This window comes from Peromyscus leucopus, chromosome 7, assembly GCF_004664715.2.
Source record: "Peromyscus leucopus breed LL Stock chromosome 7, UCI_PerLeu_2.1, whole genome shotgun sequence".
In the NCBI taxonomy this organism is placed as follows: Eukaryota; Metazoa; Chordata; class Mammalia; order Rodentia; family Cricetidae; genus Peromyscus; species Peromyscus leucopus.
Window position 1 is genome coordinate 30,793,007 of NC_051069.1, and position 18,808 is coordinate 30,811,814.

Sequence of the window (18,808 nt, forward strand, 5' to 3'; positions counted from 1 at the left end):
AACGCTTTCTTATTGTGTTTGCCAAGTGTGGCCCAGCCTGCAAACCACGAAGACCTGGGGAGAGAGGCAGTCCTTTTTGCTTGACTCATTATCCACAGACAGTTGGACCAGGGAATTAGAGGGCCAGGGACATGAACCACGATAGCTAGAGTTTGTAGCTAGAGTTTTCCTGCCTTGCCCACAGTCAGGACAATTCTCTCTCACCCGCCAGTCCCACAGCCACTCAGACCCAACCAAGTAAACACGGAGACTTATTTTGCTTACAAACTGTATGGCCGTGGCAGGCTTCTTGCTAACTGTTCTTATATTTTAAATTAATCCATTTCCACAAATCTATACCCTGCCACATGGCTCGTGGCTTACCGGTACTTTACATCTTCCTTGTCCTGGCGGCTGCTGCAGGCAGTGAGTCCTTCTGCCTTCCTGTTCTTTTATTTCTCCTCTCTATTAGTCCCGCCTATACTTCCTGCCTAGCCACGGCCAATCAGGTTTTATTTATTGACCAATCAGAGCAACTTGACATACAGACCATCCCCCAGCACAGCCAAGTGCAGACCATCTCAGACACCTGCACTCAGGCCCATGGTCCTAATCATCCTCTATGCGGACCTGCTGGGTAAAGCCACAAGGAACCCAAGAATGGGCTCCAACAGGACATACAGAACATCCCACAGCAAACCACCTCCTGGGCCACAAATACCTTCCATTTCCCTCCCCCACCCAGGCCTCCCTACAAGGCACCATCTCGTCTGAATCCTCTGGAGGCTGTTTTAGGGCACTTAAGTCCTTCCAGGTGTACTTGATTAAAAGCCAATAAAAGCCATTCATGTCTGCTTCACCTCCCCCATTCTTCTGAATGCCAGCATGCACAGGGCTCTCTCAACTTTCCCACCACCAGGATTGGGGGCTTCATTCTGCACAAGACCATAGCAGGGCCTCCAGAGCCCCTGGTTTGGGCGGAAGTTCATTCATGAGCTTTCAGAACCTTGCCCTACTCTGACTTGCCTTCACATAGTCACAGAATAGAGTGGGGTCACCTCTGCCCCAGACATTTGGTCGCATCTCTTTCTAACCCAAATCTGAACAATGAAACGGAAAGGAGGAAGGGAGAGGGCTGGCATTTCTTGACAAGGCCAAATGCCAGGTAAGAACTCTAGGCTCTGCATTCCGTTGATCTCCTTACGTGGAACATGACACACAGTCAAACCGCCACTAAGTTGGCAAGACAAGGTGCCAGGTGTCATAAGACAAGCCCTTCTGCAGCATTCTAGGGAGAACTTTCATTGGCAGGTTTATAGCAACCAGGCCAAGTGGCAGACGAGAGAGCATTCCGGGGATCAGTAAAAAGATTCATGTGACAGCTAGCATGCATCTGTCACTGTGGTAGGTTCTTGGGGAAGAGGTGGGGGGTCCTGTCTCTGGAAGCTTGTAGGTAGGGCTGCATGGAGGTAGGAGAAATAGCCAACACACAAACACAATACATACAGCTGTGAGTACTTGCCAGAAAAGCCCAAACTGGGCAGGACTGAGGAGGCTATTGTTATGCCACCTGAGAATACGCACAGCTTGAACCTTCATCTCCCAGATAATGGGCAGGACCTGGCCCTTTCTTGGGACTGTGGAGATGGAGGCCCAGAGACAGCAGCTGCAGGTCTGTGGGAAGACCTCCCGGTCTGGCCTGTGGGCCGTTAGATCCCCTGTGGTGCTCATCTCCCACTGAAGGTGTGGATAGGAGAAATCTGAAGGGGCTTGCACCTCGCTTAGGTTCGGAGCTATCTCAGCAGTTTCCGACTGGGAACGTCTCCAAACCCCAGGGGGGTCTGGAGGCAGCCTGGGAAATGTACCATGAGAGTCACTTCACCGGGGATTACTGCTGCCTTTCCCACTGAGTGCCAGCTCTTAAGGGGAGAGAGGAGTCTGTAGAAGAAATGAGAATGTGTTAATTAAAGCCCCCAAAGCCTTCTAAGGGATAGCTTGCTGCCAAGCAGAGGAGATGGGCAGTGGGGGATTGATCTTGGGGCAGGAGCAAGAAAGGGAGCTGAGATAGTAGTGTCAAGATCTCCTCCAAGGATACCCTGGTCCCAGTCCTCTGCCCACACGGCAGAGGCCAGTGTGTCGTCTGAATACAGAATCCCCTGTGCACTAGGTCTGGCCTGATGTCATACATGTTTGGGGCTTAGACTCTGCCTTGGTCCCCAAAGGACGTTCTCTTTTACCAACCAGTTTTAGGAATTCCGTTTCTGGTTGCACCCTCAGCCTGTCTAGGAGATTACTAACCATGGTCCTTGTACTCTTTGTCCCAAGAGCCGAATGTGATTCCTGAAGCTAGGTCCTTACAGGGCCTGCTTCTGTACTTCGGTCCTTGGTCAATCAATACTACTTGCCTCTAGATACACTGACTCAAACTTGGTTGTGGCTTTAAGCTGAATTTCACAAGACTTCACATTCTGTATACATAGAACCCTGAAGTACAGTGATGCTGGTTATGTGTTGTCCAGGGAGTGAATACGGTCTCCACCCCAGTCAATGCTCTAGGCTCACCCATCATGCCCTCTGGTGTGGAGTTTTATCCATCTGTAGGATATTTTCTTCCTTTGAAAGTGCCTGAAGCTTGTGAACACTGATGCCCAAAAGTCTCCTGGGAAAGTCCACTTTTAATATTCATATTATTACCTATATTCCATGAGGAATTAGCCCCAGTATATAATATGAAGCCATAGCATGAGATATATGCAGAGTGGGATCATGTACCAAATTTATGGGAGCAGAGAAGAAAGCAAGTCATTAAGCTGGAGGGAGCCCGGCAAAGCTTTAGAGCAGAGCTAATGAAAATCATAGCTGTTGTTTATTGAACACCTAGTACCTGCAGGCATTTTTTTATTAATCATTTCCTCTCGACACAACAATCTTGCAATATAAATATTATTATTCATATTTTATAACGAAGAAGCTGAGGTTAATTTCAGCTTACCCGAGAGTCTACCTCCAAGCCACACAGCTAACGGAGTGATGGATCTTGAATTCAAAGCTGAGTCTCACTGACGCCAAAGTCCATAGTCATCCTCACGCAGGAGAATGCTTCCAAGGAAGGTGGTTGTCCGCTTGGGCCTTGGTGAACAATTAGGACTTGACAAGCAACAAGGGGATGAGTCGCAGGCAGAGGACATTGGGCAGGGTCTGAAATAAAGAAGGTATTTGAAGGCCATAAAGAGTGCAGTGTGTCCCCATCATGGGCTGAAGGGACATCAATAGATGGGGTGGTGCTGAAGAGGAAGCCAGAGAAGGTTCCTGTAGATCACCGCAAGAAACTAGGACTGTGTCCTGAAGGCAGTGGAGAGCCACTGCAGCTTGTTCATCTAGGATTGACAGGATAGAAATAGAATAGAAATCAACCTGAGAGCAGAGGTTCTCCAACTGTGGCCCTCACACTAGAAGCATCAACACCACCTTGCACTTGCTGGACATCCAAATTCCCATGCCTTATCCAGACTTTCTGAATGAGAGACTTGGAGGAAGGGCTTCAGCCTGTGAGTTAACAGCCTCCTCCTGCAGCGACCCACGTGATTGTAATGCATGCTGTAGCTGGAGAACGGCTGGTCCTCCATCCAGCTGAGCCCAACACATCCATCTAATTGACTGTCCTGGGCACCAAGAGTTCTCAAGATCAGCTCACCATGGCGGGAATGTTTTCCAGAGTTGAACTGTGATCATTTTGGTGTTTTTTGTTTTGATTTTTTTTTTTTTCCAAGACAGGATCTCTATGTGTATCCCTGGCTATCCTGGAACTAGCTCTGTAGACCAGGCTGGCCTCGAACTCATGGAGACCCACCTGCCTCTGGCTCCCAAGTGCTGGATTAAAGTTGTGCACCACCACCACCCAGCACTGTACTGGGTTATTGAATGTATTGAGAACAGGGAAGGCAGGTGGGGTGAAGCAGAGAGGGCAGGCTTACTCCTGGTCTCTGTTTTGGATGGCAGATGGGTGGAGAATTCCATCGAGGTATGCAGTAAAGTGATGTTGTAGTTCAACGACGAAGAGTAGATGGTTTGAGTACAGCAAGCCAGCCAGGTGGGCCAGGAAGGCAGCGAACAAAGTGTTGGGCTTCCGTTCTGTTCTGAAGCTGTCGTCAAGAGGTGGTGGTGGTATGGTGGGAAGACTGTGTTCACAGCCCTTTGGGCCACCCCCTCCCTGCTGGCCCCCAGTGGACCTGGATAAGTCCCTGCATTCGTTACTTTCCTTGGTGCTCTGACAGAATGCCTTGGAGAAGGATTTATTGTAGTTTATTGTGATGGGGAAGGGATGCCGGACTGGCTCCATAGTGGCAGGAGAATGTGGAGGAGCCTCTCACTCACACCCTGGCAGTTCAGGAAGCAGAGAACTTGGGCCAGGACTCGAGACAGATATAAAATCTTCCAGGCCAGTTCCCCTGTGGCCCAGTTCTGACAGCTGTCAGAGCTGCTGGAATATACCAGGTTTCCCTTGCCCAGTGGGAGGAACCTCAGCCATTAAATCTGCTATGGTGGCTCCCTGCTCTGTCCAGAAGGCAGCTCCTGCTCATCCCTCACTTCCCTGTGAATCCCAAATGTGCCCCTTCCCTTGTCCTTGCCAGGGCTGCTGGTTCTCTGCTTGCTTTTTGCTATGGCTTGGTTTCCCTGGTTCACAGGCTCCGGACAGAATTGTGATGTGCTCCGGGAGCCTGATTCACATACTCTGTTTCTTGTTTTACTGTGCTTGTCAGGAACACCTGATGTCACACACACACACACACACACACACACACACACACACACACACACCAACATACAGTCAAACTTGGATTGGTGGTATCGGTGGTGCTATCATCTATAGAAGCAGCCACCCCAGATCCCACGGGACTAAGGATCTTTCCTTGTCTTTCAGAGCCCTCACATAGGTCCCCAGCTTCATGACAAGCCTCTGCCTACACTTACATATGCATTTGCTATGCAGGCAGGAGGGGAAAAAAGGCGAGTCTCTTGAGAGAGCAGCATGTGGTTGGGTCAATGAATTTGAGCTGCTAGGGAAAGCAAGCGCGCGATTGGCTTTTGCTAGGCAAGTTCCTACTCAAATCCAGGAGACATACTAAGCAACCTGCTGTGTCCCAGATGGCAGTGAATTTGGCTGCTAGAGAGGGTGCAGGTGGGAGAGCAAGACCAAGGGTCAGTGGGAACAGTAGGCATGCAGGCACCCCAGGTCAGTCTGGCCAAAGATAAAAAAGGGAGTCGGAAGGGTAGGAGGCAATAAAGAAGCAAGCCTTGGCCTTGGCAAACCCCACAGGCATGGCCCAAAGCAGAGGCCACATTCCCTGGCACTCACAGGAATGGACAGAGGAAAGAAGCAGGATTCCAGAATCGAAAGCTGCATCTGAATAAGAGCAATGGAGGTTATTGAGCACTTATCTGTGCTGGGCCTTGTCTATTCCCTCATTCGACCTCACAGAAAACCCAGAAAGTGGGGAAGTGTCACCATTCACTATTACTCATGGAGAAACACCTCAATGAGGCTAAGTGACCAACCTCAGGGACCCTGCCAGCTCTTGGGCCTATTTGTCAGGTAGGACTGGGGACTGGTCCACACATGATGCTGAGAGCATCACTTGTCTCCTCTGGTTCTGAGAAGACTCCATTAGGGTTGGGACAGTGAGTTCTGGGGGTGTGATGACTACAGGTCCTGGGGATGAGACCAGGCTTTCCTGGGCTTTGCTGGATGCTCACAGGCAGAGTTAGTTCCTTGGGGCCTTGCACAGACTGTTAAGCTGTTTAGACCAGATGTGGGATCTGGACTGTCTCCAGTTAAGATTCCAGTTCCTCACTTTGCCTCTCCTTGCTTTAGACGTCACCAGATGTTGAGCAGAAACACACCACACCTGCATTTACCTCTCCCTACGTATGTGAAGTCAACAGGGGAGGGCATGGTACAATTAGTGACACCCCCACAGTCCTGTTTCACTTCATTAGCTTTTTAGAGAGCCAACGGTGTTCCATGTCACGTGCGTCTCTGTTTTACTTGGGCAAACCTGTTCATTTTAAAGAGAAAAGCAGTGGGGCTACAGAGCTGGCTCAGCAGGTGACAGTGACCACTGCCCCAATCCTGAAGAGCAGAATTCAGATCTCAGCACTTAAGAGACAAACTGGGTGTCCCATAAATACCTCTAAGTGTGCCATCCTCAAGAGCGGCAGAGACAGTAGAAAAATGAGCATGTTCCCCATGAGTGTGTCATGAGTAGTGATGAGCAGTAGCTTATTGGTTTCCCAAGCTCAGAGAGACAGAAGCACCTCAAAGGAATCGGGGCGGGATGGAGGGATGGGAGAGGACACACGGTGTTCCTTTCTGGCTGCCCATGTGTTCGGGTGTGTGCACCTGCATACACACATATGCATGCACATGGAGACAGTCACACAAAAATAAATACATATTTACAGTTTTATTGATGTAGATTTTCAGAAAGGTGTACATGCTACAAATGAGCTTGAGGAATTATGACAAGGGACATGCCTAAATTGTCACCGTTGCTATCAACACCTCAAAGGTCCCCTCCGGCTCCTTACCTTTCCTTCTGCTTTTCGCTCTCTCCATCCTCCCTCTCAAAGGCTGCCATTGTCCCAATGTCATAGCTACACACAGGGAGCCTCCTTCTCCTTGACTCTAAATAAGTTGCCAATGTAGTAGAGGCAAATAAACAAACAAACAAATAAATAAATAAATGTAAATAAGTGTAGATGTAGTCACAGGGCTCAATACAACCTGAGCATGACAGCTCTGGATCCGGTATTCTTTGTCACCAAGGTGAGGCGTCTCTCCGAAGGAGACCCACCTGCTCATTCAGAGAGGCGGGGATTTAGACAGTGTCTCAGTGCTCTTCCCTCACAGCCTATGGGGATGGGCCCCTGGGAGATGCCTGCTGCCTTTCACAGTGCCTCTGCTCATGCAAGGACCAATTCAAAATGGACACTGGGGGACACTCTCCGCTTGGAGAGCAGAGTGGCCATGCCAGTTGCTCCCTCCTGGTGGCTCAGGTGCCTGTCTCTGAGGCAGGGCCACTTGGCAAGCCATTGGAAGAAAAGAAGGGCCCTGAGGGGCACCCACAGTTTTTGTGTGGCAGGGAGGTCTCTGGATGGTTTCTGTGGTGCTTACAGCAGTTGGTGGTCTGTCATTTCACCTAATGAAAACAGTCCTATAACGCGCCTGTGAATCACAGCACTCCTAATTACAGGCCTGACAGTGGGAAGCCAAGTGAAGAAGCTACCACAAGCTGCCGGGACCTGTCAGAGCCCCGGAGCCCCAGAGCCCCAGAAGCTGCCTGCGGGAGCTTGCCTGAGCATGCTTTACTCAGGCCCTGAATAGGCATGGATCCTGTGTAACAGGGCGACAGAAGGGAGCAGACACCGTTAGTTTAGGAAAGGCTCTGCTCAGTTAGGGCAGCAGTCCTGAGCACTGATGAGGGCAATGAGCCTTGCCTCATGTCGGTGCCCCCTCCCCGCCCCTGCCTCCCAGACCTTAACCAGTAGGGCTGGGACACCAGCGAAAGGGGAGTGCCCACGGGTGGGAATTTAGTGTCGCTGAGTACATAGCCTTGTTAGAGATGACATCTGCATGCGGACTGGACACAGTGTCAGCAGCACAGGGGCACTGAGATGCCTTGGGCTGGCTCAGATGGTAGAATGCTTGCCCAGCACACAGGAGCCCTGAGTTCTTCCTCAAACACCCACATAAACTGAGTGCGGTGCCACGCATCTGTAATCCTGGTGCTTGGGAGGTAGGGCAGGACAGTCAGAATTGAAAGTTATCCTTAGCTATGTACTGAGTCTGAGGGTAGGTTGGTTACATAAACCTTGTCGGGAGGGAGGGAGGGAGGGAGGGAGGGAAGGAGGGAAGGAAGGAAGGAAGGAAGGAAGGAAGGAGGGAGAAAGTGAGAGAGAAGAAAGAAAGGAAAGAAAGAAAGAGAGAGGGAGGGAGGAAAGGAAAGGAAAGGAGAAAGAAAAGGGGAAAAGGGAAAGGAAAGGGAAGGGGAAAGGGAAGGAAGGAAGGAAGGAAGGAAGGAAGGAAGGAAGGAAGGAAGAAAGAAAGAAAGAAAGAAAGAAAGAAAGAAAGAAAGAAAGAAAGAAAGAAAGAAAGAAAGAAAGAAAGAGAGAAAGAAAGAAAAGCGAGCCGAGAGAGGGAGGGAGGGCCCGAAGGAGGGAGGGGAGAAACCCCGTGTGTGTGTTATCCTGAAACTCAAAGAGCCTTCTATTTTTATCCCCTGAGCTGTGTGAACTAGGGTCATTCTTCAGAACACCAGGTGTGGTAACAGTGGCCACGGTGGCAATGTGAGGAAGTCACCGCCACTGAGGCCCAAACTCCGGCTGCTGTTTCTTTCCCACACCACTACGACATAAACAATGCATGGCATACATAATACACATTGATTTTCCAATCATGAGCTTTCTTTACACTCTTCAAAATTCTACACATTGAATTTTCTAGTGCAGTCCCTTTAATAAATGAAATTAAAGCTAGCGCCTTAAGCCACGATCAGGTGGCAGGAGCTCACTCTTCTGGGGTGTAGCCCATTCCAGACACTGTCCAGGCTGCTTCCTGTGCACTCATTCATTCAAACTGTACAGTGTATTGATGGACTACAGATTACCTTTGTTCCCACTTTCCACATGGGGAAACTGAGGCACAGAGATCAAGTAACCTGCATATAATGACATGGCCAGTGTCTAGTTACACTGGCCCTAGAGGTTCCGTCCAGAGCTGCTGTGCTTATGTTGCCCTCAGTGAGAGCTGAGGTGAGAAACTCAGGTGAGTTTGGGCTCCTCCTCAGATGTCCGCCCATTTGTTCCATGATCATATCCATTCAGCAAATACTTCCTGAGGGCTGGCCATAGGCTAGGCATTTCTACAGATATGACCAAGACTGTAGATGACACCCAGGGGTCCCTTGCCTCCTGGCACTCTTGTCCTTCATGATCAGCAGGTAGCTTGATACACTAGCAAGATAAGTTTAGATCATGGTTCTCACATAAAGAATAAGAAACAGGATAATGAGTCCAGGAGGGCTGCGAGTGGCCTGTTAGATGGGCATCCAGAGAAGGCTGGAGACTGGAAAAGTGCTTGCCATACAATCATGAGGACCCGAGTGTGACCCCTAAGGCCCACATAAAGTCATGGAAGGTAGGGTGCATCTGTAACCCCAGCACTCCGATGGTGGGATGGGAGGCAGAGACCCGAGAATCCTGGAAGCTGGAAGGCCAGCTAGCTCTGTGTTCATAGCATTGAACATCAAAGACCATTCTAGTTAACTTCCTATTGCTATGATAAACACCATGAGAAAAAAGCAACTTGAGAGAAGGGTTTTTTGTTTTTGTTTTTTTACACTTACTACTCCCAGGTTACAATCCAGTATTGAGGGAAGTCAGAGCAGAAACTCAAAGCAGGAACCTAGAGGCAGGAACTGAAGCAGAGGCCAAGAAGGAATGCTGCTCACTGGCTCACTTCCTGGCTTTTGCCCAGCTAACTTCCATGTACAGCCCAGACCCACCTGCCAAGGGATGATACCGCCCACAGTGGACTGTGCCCTCTTATATCAACAATGAAGAAAATGCCACCACAGATATGCCATAGGCCAATCTGATGGAGGCAGTTCCTTGACTGTTGTTTCCTTTGCCCAGGTTTTTCTAGGCTTATGTCAACTTGGCAAATGCCAACCAGCATAGAGACCCTGTCTCACAATTTGGAAGGCGAGGACTGGTCCCCAAGGTTATCCTCTGACCTCCACACACTTGCCACGGCACTCATATGCCTGCACTCACACACCTAAATGCACATACACACATGTACCTCATATGAGTGTGTGTGTGTGTGTGTGTGTGTGTGTGTGTGTGTGTGTGTGTGTGTGTGTTCAGAGGAAGCAGGCATCTAGTTTGAGGCTGAGTGCAGTGCTGTGCGATGGCAGAGCTTTGGTTCAGGCATATCTGACCACAAAGGGCAGGAGGGCAGTGAACAGAACTCTGCAGGGAGACATCAAAAGTTGGCACTGTCTCCTCAGCCCCCTGACCCAGCTCACGCCCCTGTGCCCCATGGCTTCACCCTCAAATGATGAGCTCCTCCCTTCTCCCCACAGCTCACAATCTTTCTTCCGATCTCTCCTCACAGGCCAGTAACAGAGCCTTGTGCCCAGCCAAGTAAATATTTCATGGGGATTTTAATTTAACTCTAAGGGAATCTATCCAACCCTGAGAATAGACTGTCACCTCGAGAAATAGCACCAGGGATGACTTAGACCTAGGGATGACATTGCCACTCCCCCGTGAATGCTAATGTGCCTCTGGCATCTGCCTCCCCCAGCATCACTGTGAAGGGCGCTAAACCCAATGCACAGGCCTGCAAGAGTGGCCAGGGCTTTCTCTGAGTGGAGGCTTAGGAAGACAGGCTTGGAGTGGAGGGAAAATACCTGCATAGGTGACCAAACTGGATACAGTGTGTGGGGAGGAACGGGGGGGGGGGGGCCCGCATGTGTGTGCACGTGCGTGTGCATACCTGTACAGGTGCCCCAAACTGGACACAATTATATTCCCTTATCTCTCACCTCATATATGGATTCTGAAAAAAAAAGGAAGCACCCTGTCTATCCAATGGGCAAGGACACCAAACATTTTTATAGGTGTCATGTGACCGCGAGACACTCTCCCTGGCCACCCCTGGTAGGTGGCGTGGGCAGCAAGCTTGATGATGCCAGCAGGAGCACAGCAGGTGTGTGTCATTATGGAGTCTAAGTGAGGACCTCCCCAGGCACACAAGAGTCTGCAGTGGGCATGAGTCCCTGGCTCCTTCAGAGTCCTTGCCTCCCCGCTCGGAGACTCCATCTCCCTGGTCATCTGCACAGATGCGGGTGGTGGAGAAAGGCTTGCAGCAGGTGAATCGATTGAACAGCAGAAGGATGGCGATTCTCGTCTGGAATGGGTTGCGATGCTTTATCAATGTATCTGACTGAGCAGCAGAGGATTTGGCATGGAGAGACTCAGGGAGCAGCTTAACCACAGAGCAGGCCTTGTGGCAGGCTCAGCCCAGGCCTGCCTACTCTGTCCTTTCCAAAAGTGTAATTAGCACCCTGCTGACAATGGCTTGATCCAGCGTGGGCCTGGGCTCCCTGCTAATGCTGTCCTGGGTGTTAAGGGGCTCCTGATTAGGGACAGGTTCGGGAGGGATGTGGGCCCTCTAGTGGGGAAACTGGGCTTCAAGACCCTTGGCCTGATGAACCAAGACAGGTATCTGACCAGAATCCAGCATTCGGGCCTCCTGAAAGAGATACAAGTCCCTCTTATATCAGCCATTTGCCAAAACCCAGCCTGGTTCCACTGTTGGCAAGAAAGAGCTTGAGCATAGGCTGTGTTTAGGGGCTGCCCACCTGCCGCTGAACTATACTCGTTGTCATTAGGAGCTGGTTATGTGCCCACGTACAGACACTCAAAGGAACAGTACAGCAGTAAGGAAGCAAAGTTCCCAGTCTTGAGGCTCTGAAGCTGTGTGGTCTTGAACAAATTATAACCCTCTCTGGGCTTAGCTCCTTGTGTGTGAAATAGGACTCAGGGTGACTATGCTACGTCTGGTCTGTTTTTTATTTTATTTTATTTTTATTGGTTTTTCGAGACAGGGTTTCTCTGTGTAGCTTTGTGCCTTTCCTGGATCTCGCTCTGTAGACCAGGCTGGCCTCAAACTCATAGAGATCTGCCTGCCTCTGCCTCCCGAGTGCTGGTATTAAAGGTGTGCGCCACCACTGCCTGGCTCTGGTCTGTTTTAGAAAGGCTGACACCCGCTTCAAGAACTTGTCATCTAATGGGAAGGTAGGACACATGAGTGTCAGCACAGGGGCAAGAAAGAGAGTCGGAGAAAGCATCTGGAGAGAATTAGTGTGGGCCAGGCCTGCACTCTGCAAGGGCGTCCCGTGTCCTAGGTCGTGAATGGAGGACTGTCACTGTCCCTATTCATCAGAGAAGAAATGGGGACACGGAGAAGCCAAGGTCACATCACAGGTGGGCAGCTGAGCTGAAGTGGGCCCAGACACGGTTCTAGCACAGGCGCACTCCAGTTGGTTGCAGTTCCTGCCACAGGGACACACGCTTCGGTGACTGAGCGGTGTGAAAGGTTGCTCCTGAAAAGGAGGTCAGGAAATGTTGTGTGGAGAGGGAACATTTTGAATGGTCCCGAGGAGTGGGTGGGGTTGATGGCTGGATAGTCACATGCTGATGATGTCACTGGACAAGCACATGATGTGCTGGAGAGAAGGATGGGTGGATACAGCCTGAACTGGGGGGGGGGGGGGGGGTTGGGGGGGGTGGAGACACAGGACACTTGTTTTTCTGTTGGTTTGGGTTTTTTGTTTTTGGGGTTTTTTTTGGTGGGGGGAGTAATCCAGGGTCTCTCTATGTAGCTCTGGCTTACCTGGAATTCACTCTGTAGACCAGGCTGGCCTTGGACTCGAAGAGATCCACCTGCGTCTGCTCCCATGTGCTGGAATTACAGAGGTGTACCTACCACATCCAGCTCACAGGACACTTTTAAAGAGAAAGCATAAGGCAGGAGGCGTGAAGATTCACTCATATAATCCCAGCACTTAGGAGGCTGAGGCCAGAGGATTGTGAGTTCAAGGACAACCTGTGATACACGGAGAGCTCTGTCTTGAAAAAAGAAAAAAGCCTCATGGTCATGATACAGAGATGAATTTTTCTAGAATAATATTGTTACTGAGCATTTGTCAAGTTCATAACATTCGCCAGGCACTGTGCATTATGCCTGGGGTGTGCAATCTCACTTAGCCTCTTAAGGATCCCACGCTAGCCATTGTTACCTCATGTTAAAGTGAGAAGTGGGCATGGGGAAGCCACGAGGGCTTCCTAAGCTCACATTGATGAACTTGAACCCAACTCAGTGTGGTGCCAGTGACACAGGTGGGTAGTCACAGCAGGGGGGAAGAGAGGGCTGGCCTCAAAGCCCCTTCCCTTCTGGGTGTCACCAAGAGTGCTAGCTCCTTTTCAGAGCCTCAGCCTGGCCTTGATCGGAACTCTCTGCTCTTCAGAGGCAATCTACCCCAGAATGAGGGTTTCTGGGATGTTCAGCACCATCTGATTCTGGGCAGCACTTCCTCCTCCCAGACCCTTCCAGAGTTAAGTGATGCAATTACAGAGTTAAGTAAAGGAGCTGAGAAAGAGAGGCAGCTGCCTGAGCAGCAGATGCAGGCTGGGCTCAGAGAGGTGTGGAGAGCCGAGATGCCTGGCAAATGGCTTCCCCGGAGTGGAAGCTGAGAGTTATGCACAAAGGTCAGAGGGAAGAAAGTTCTAGAAGCTGGTCAGAGCCAGCACAGTGGAATTGAGAGAATTTATAAGGTGCTGGGGGCAGGGCACACAATCTACTCTCCTCGAGAGGTCACAGAGGATGTGGAGGATGCCTGTTTTCCAAATGGCATCTGTTTCCCCCAGAGACTTCCAAAGAATGGGGTGATGTGAGGCCTAGGAGGGTCCCCAAGTGGTTCACACAGAGCACAAGGTCATTGGGGAAATGTGGTGATATTTTATTTGTATGTTAATAAATAAAGTTTGCCTGGAGATCGGAGGAATAGCAAGCCATTAACAGCAAAGTCAGGCAGTGGTAGCACACGCCCTTAATCCAATCACTTGGCAGGCAGAGTCTCTGTGTGGTCAGTCAAGGACACACTAGGGAACAGAACTAAGCATGGTGACACACACCTTTAATCCCAGTACCAACCATAGAGACCTGGAGGTCTGTACTGACAGGCAGTGACAAGGAAGTGAGGTAGCTGGACTAGGAGCCAATGAGAGGGCAGAACAGCAAGGCAATAAAGGCTCGGGTAGACAGGAAGTAGGTCTCTTTTGGAAGCTACGGCAGTGTGGTGAGTTAAGGTTAGCTGGCTCTCACTATTCCCCTGATCCCTAAGGCTTTCAGCCCTATTATTTGGCTCCATATTTTTTATCTAATAAGACTGCTTAGAATTTCGGCTACAGGGAAAGACCTGAGGGGCTGAGTAGCCAGGGGCCTACTAGCATACCTGCCACTCACCATGGACTCAGATGTGTTTTCAGAAGGCCTTTTGAGATGACCCTATCATCAAGTTTCACAGAAGCTCCATCACCAGTCACCCCAACAGCAGAAGTGGACCAGGCCCATGCTCATAACCTGCCAACTCACCCACCTTCCCACTACTGTAGAAACTGGGTGCTGTTATTACCCCCACTTGACAGATGAGCACGCAGAGGCCATGAGAAGTAAAATGACTTGTCCAAGGTCACACAGCAAGAGAGCTGACTGAGCCCAGACAGGTCTGCCCCAAATGGAAGGCTGTTGGCTAGCACACACAGATACGATACAGCAATACTCTACAGTTTGTACAGGGCTCCTGTGTGCAACCGTCTCTCTTGATTTTCACATTGACTCCTTAGGCAGACATTGAACTACTTCATAGCCAGAAAAATTGTTGGGAGAACATGGGTGAGCCACCAGTGAGAGTTAGGGGCAGCCTCCTGACTGTTCCCTCATCCCACGGATCAGGGAAAACCATAGATGGAGGAGGCAAGCCAGAACACTAGGAGACCCTGCCGGGTGCAAAGGAGAAGATCTTGTCCAAAATGGGGGTCAGTGGCCATCATAAAATAGCAGCCAAGGTAACCGTGCAAGCATTGTCCACTTGGGGTGGTCAGGCTTTATGACCGCCAATGGATGTCCTTATCGTTCTCAGGGGAAACTATGGGCTCGGGCAACCTGGGCAGACCTGATCCCTACAGTGAGCATGCTTTTTCTCCCAACTCAGGCTGATCCCCAGAGACATGTGGGCCAGCCTGAGGGCTCTGGGCTTTGATAGCAATGTGGTCCCTGCCTGACCCTGGTTAACTTCCAATGAGACAAAGCGGGGCATGTTTTGGAAGTCACCTCCAGGTCAGCTCCTGCCTGGCCCAGCCTTGTAAATTCTACCAACATCCAGGAGATAAAAGGGGGGCATCCCTCAGAGGCAGCACACAAAGGCCTTCAAAGAACACTTTCAATCAAAACTAAGCAAAGGAGTGGGCACTGGTGCTCAGGGGGGATACATTTAAACACCCTTGTGTGTGTGTTGCCCCCACCACACAGCAGACGTGTGTTCTCTTTTCTTGTCTCAGCCTGACTCCTGGCCTGGTCCGCTTTCTCAGTCCTAGGGTGCCAGGCTCAGGCCTGAGCCCCACAGTTTCCTTCCTGACCTTCCTGATGCAAGGTCCCTGCAGTTGCTGCCCAGCCTGGGAACCAGATTCTGCCTTCTGCTTTTTGTCCTCATTCATTCTGCACCATTCCATGCTCCCATCACCTTCTAGGGCAGAATGGGGGCCAGTTTGAGGAAGTCGCATGATCTTGAGCAGAGCAGAAACACCAGGGACCGATGGCGGGAAAGCCCCGGAGCTCCCTGGCTGAGCCCTCTCCCTTCACAGTTCAGGAGAGCCCATTCCTGTCAAAGAAAAACTTGTCGCGTTGAGGTTGGGGGCCAGCTGTGACAGGATCCAGATCCTCAGATTTCCCATCCACTGCTCTCGCCCATGGAGAACACAGCCTTCCACCCTACCACAAGGCCTCAGCCAAGCTGCCGTGTGCCCGTGTCCCCTCAGCTCCTGCCCCAGTCATGGTAGCGCCTGCGGTCCCAACCCCCTCGCTTGTTAGTGTGTCTTCACAGCACATTATCTCCTCATCCAAAGGCTGCTTTATAGCATAATGTCTTTTTAACTAAGGTAGAAGAAAATGAACACACATCTTTTGGAATAATCTGATCCCACGTGATGGTGGCTGGCACCCCGGGGTGCGCTGAAGCCAAGGTAGATAATTACTCTTCTACACTGAGTCAATTAAATATAAAAAACAGCCTCCACCAAGCCTCTTGCCGGTTTCTTGCAGCTTGCTGCTGTCTCTTCTGCTTCCCTGCCCCCAACTCATTCCAGCCTGGGGAGAAGGGAAAGAGGGGGTGAGAGCATGGAATCAACCTTGCCAGCCAGAGGCAGTTTTCTATGTGAGGTCCAATTCGGGGGACGTTTGCAGCTCTACAGGAATGGCCTGTATGTGCTGGGGGCATGCTGTCCCCACCTACGCAGGTGGGGAAAGGAGGGACGTAGCCCATTTCCAGCTCTCTGACCATATGGACATATGGACTGTTCTGGCATTCATAATGTCTTTGTTGGCCAACATGAATAAATTTGCAGAATGATTTCCAAATTGTTATCCTAAGTTTTGCCCCTTCTAGAGAAAAACTGAGTGTGGGAAAAGGAAGTCTGGGGTCCTCGTGATTTCCCTTTGGTCAGTTTCCTTTTGGTCAGTTCTGAAAAAATAAATCACCAGAGAGAGGAGCAGGTGCTGAGTTTTCCCCTTGCCCATTTTTCATCTTAATCATTTCAAAAGTTTTAATTAGTGCGGTGTGTGTGTGTGTGTGTGTGTGTGTGTGTGTGTGTGCGCGCGCGCGTGCCCACATACATGTGTATGTGGTGTATTCATGACTATGCAGCTGCATGTGATAGTGTGTGCACATGTGAAGGCTGAAAGAGGACACTGGCATCTTCTTGTATCATTCTTCCCTTATGTCCTTGAGAAAGAGTCTCTCACTGACCTGGAAGCTTGCTGTTTGGACTCGGTGAGCTCCTGGGATCCATCTGTCTCCACCCCTATCAATGCTAGGGTTAAGGGAATGCCTGGCACTTTATGTGGGTGCTATGGATCTAAACCTAGGTCCTAATGCTTGTACAGCACAGCAAGCATTCTTACCACTGAGCCACTTGCCTAGGCCCCAGTCTTAATCTTCCTGTGTGTGTGAGTGCTCATGAGTGTGTATGTGCATGAGTGTGTGTGTGCATGAGAGTGTGTATGTGTGTGTATGCATGAGTGTATGTGTGCATGAGAGAGTGTGTGTGTATATGCATGAATGTGTGTGTGCATGAGAGAGAGGGAGAGAGAGAGAAAGAGAGAGAGAGAGAGCACGTATGAGGTCAACTTCAAGTACCATTCTTCACTAGCTGTTCACCTTGATATTTTGAGTCAGGATCTCTAATTAGTTCAGAACTTACCCATTAGGCTAAGCTGTCCAGCCAGTAAGCCCCAGGGACATACTGGAGCATGGTTGCAGGTGCACTGAGGTTACAAGCGTGCACCACTAACACCAGATTTTTAAGCCTGGGTGCTGGGGCTCAAACTCAGATCCTCACCCTTAAACAGAAGCACTTTGTTGGCTGAGCCATCTCCCCAGTCCCTTGTCTTAATGTTTGCTTCCAATCCTTTATTCCAGTCATCTTGACCACTGTCCCCTCCCGTCCTGGGGTCTCAGGCAGGGCTGTGCTCCTCTCCTACAGCACACCACACCCTCAGGCACAGTGGTGCACCTGCCGGCCCCTGAGGACGCCTTTGTTGCTTTGCATTCTGCTCACAAGCTGAATCCAAGTCAGTGCTGCTGTCACTGAGGGGCTGAGGTTCTGGAAGGCCCAAGAAAGCCTCTAAAGAGTCCCCCAAATGAAGATGCTGACAATCTTCTAATCAAACCCCACTCTGTCACCCGAGGGCTGATTCACTTGGTGGCAGTCATCAACACTCTCACAGAAACATGGAACGAGCCGCTCACGTTTCCCCTTTTCATTAAAGTCCTTTTCACCTGCACTCCAGCTCCTCTGAAGGATGGCTCTGCTTGATTAGGGCCTAAGTTTGCTAACCTGTGCTGGGGCATGGGCTGAGAATGGAAGATTGGCATGACGGTGTGGAAAATGAAACTTGACGATAGATTTACCCTTCGAGAGCGCAAGTCACATCAGCGTCTGCGGTAGGGACTGTCCTCATTGCTGTGACCCAAAGCCTGACAGCAGCAGCCCAAAAGAGCTGGGGGTGGGGTGGGGTGGGGGTCGGTTCACAGTTCAGAGGAAACAACCCATCATGGTAGCAGGTGCCTCTGGCCATGGCTGCATGATTGTACAGAGTGACTTTTCTTCACACCTCCGTGAGTCAGAAAGTGAGAGAAAGAATGTCACAGGCTCCCAAACTATAACCCTTTTAAAGCTCCACCATTCTGGCTTTGTCTTATATCTAGTCCTCAAAGGTCCCAACATGTCTTTAACCTCCCCGAACCACCAGAGACCACATGTTCAAACACAGGAGCCCATGGGAGATAGTTCACGTCTAAAGCATAACAGCATCCTACTTTTTTGCAATGATTTGTCAGTCATCACATGTGTGTGCACATCCATGCATGCTCTGTGTACCTGTGCCCACTCCGGACTAATGGACTTGTGGACACTCACTTTTCTTCCTGCCTTTGATGAAATATAAATGTATCACCTGGGTGTTGAACATAGCTCTTAACTATTCATTCTTAAATATTAAAATATATGTTATTATCACTTGCTATGGATACAGAATCCTATGTAAGACACAAAGAATCTGACTCTGGGGTCTGGAAAGAGACTCAGGAGTTCACATTTTAATTGGTCCAATGGATGCTATGGAGAGATATCGGTGACCCCATACGCTACAGTTTGAGCATTATGTTAGAGTTGCTAAGAAGAACCGAACACTCTTCCCTGTACATTCTTGCTTCGTGGATGAGGCTGCAGACTCCTAGGCAGGCACAGTGACTAAGTGTGATCAGTTCTTTTGTTAGGCAGAGTATGGGCTAGAACTGAGTCTTGGCTCTGGGCTTTCTCCCAGCCCCAGGTATTGGACTGTAGACAATAGTAAAGAACTTCTTTGCACCAGGATGGATTTCAATTAGATCCAAGGAAGAATTTCTGACAGAGAAGACTATTG

General features: G+C 50.1%; 1 protein-coding gene across 1 annotated transcript in view; it reads left to right on the plus strand.

Moving 5' to 3' along the window:
• The window catches only part of Grik4 (glutamate ionotropic receptor kainate type subunit 4), a 431,548-nt gene that overhangs the window by 368,004 nt on the left and 44,736 nt on the right, over window positions 1–18,808 (plus strand). The gene's annotated exons all lie outside the window — the stretch shown is intronic.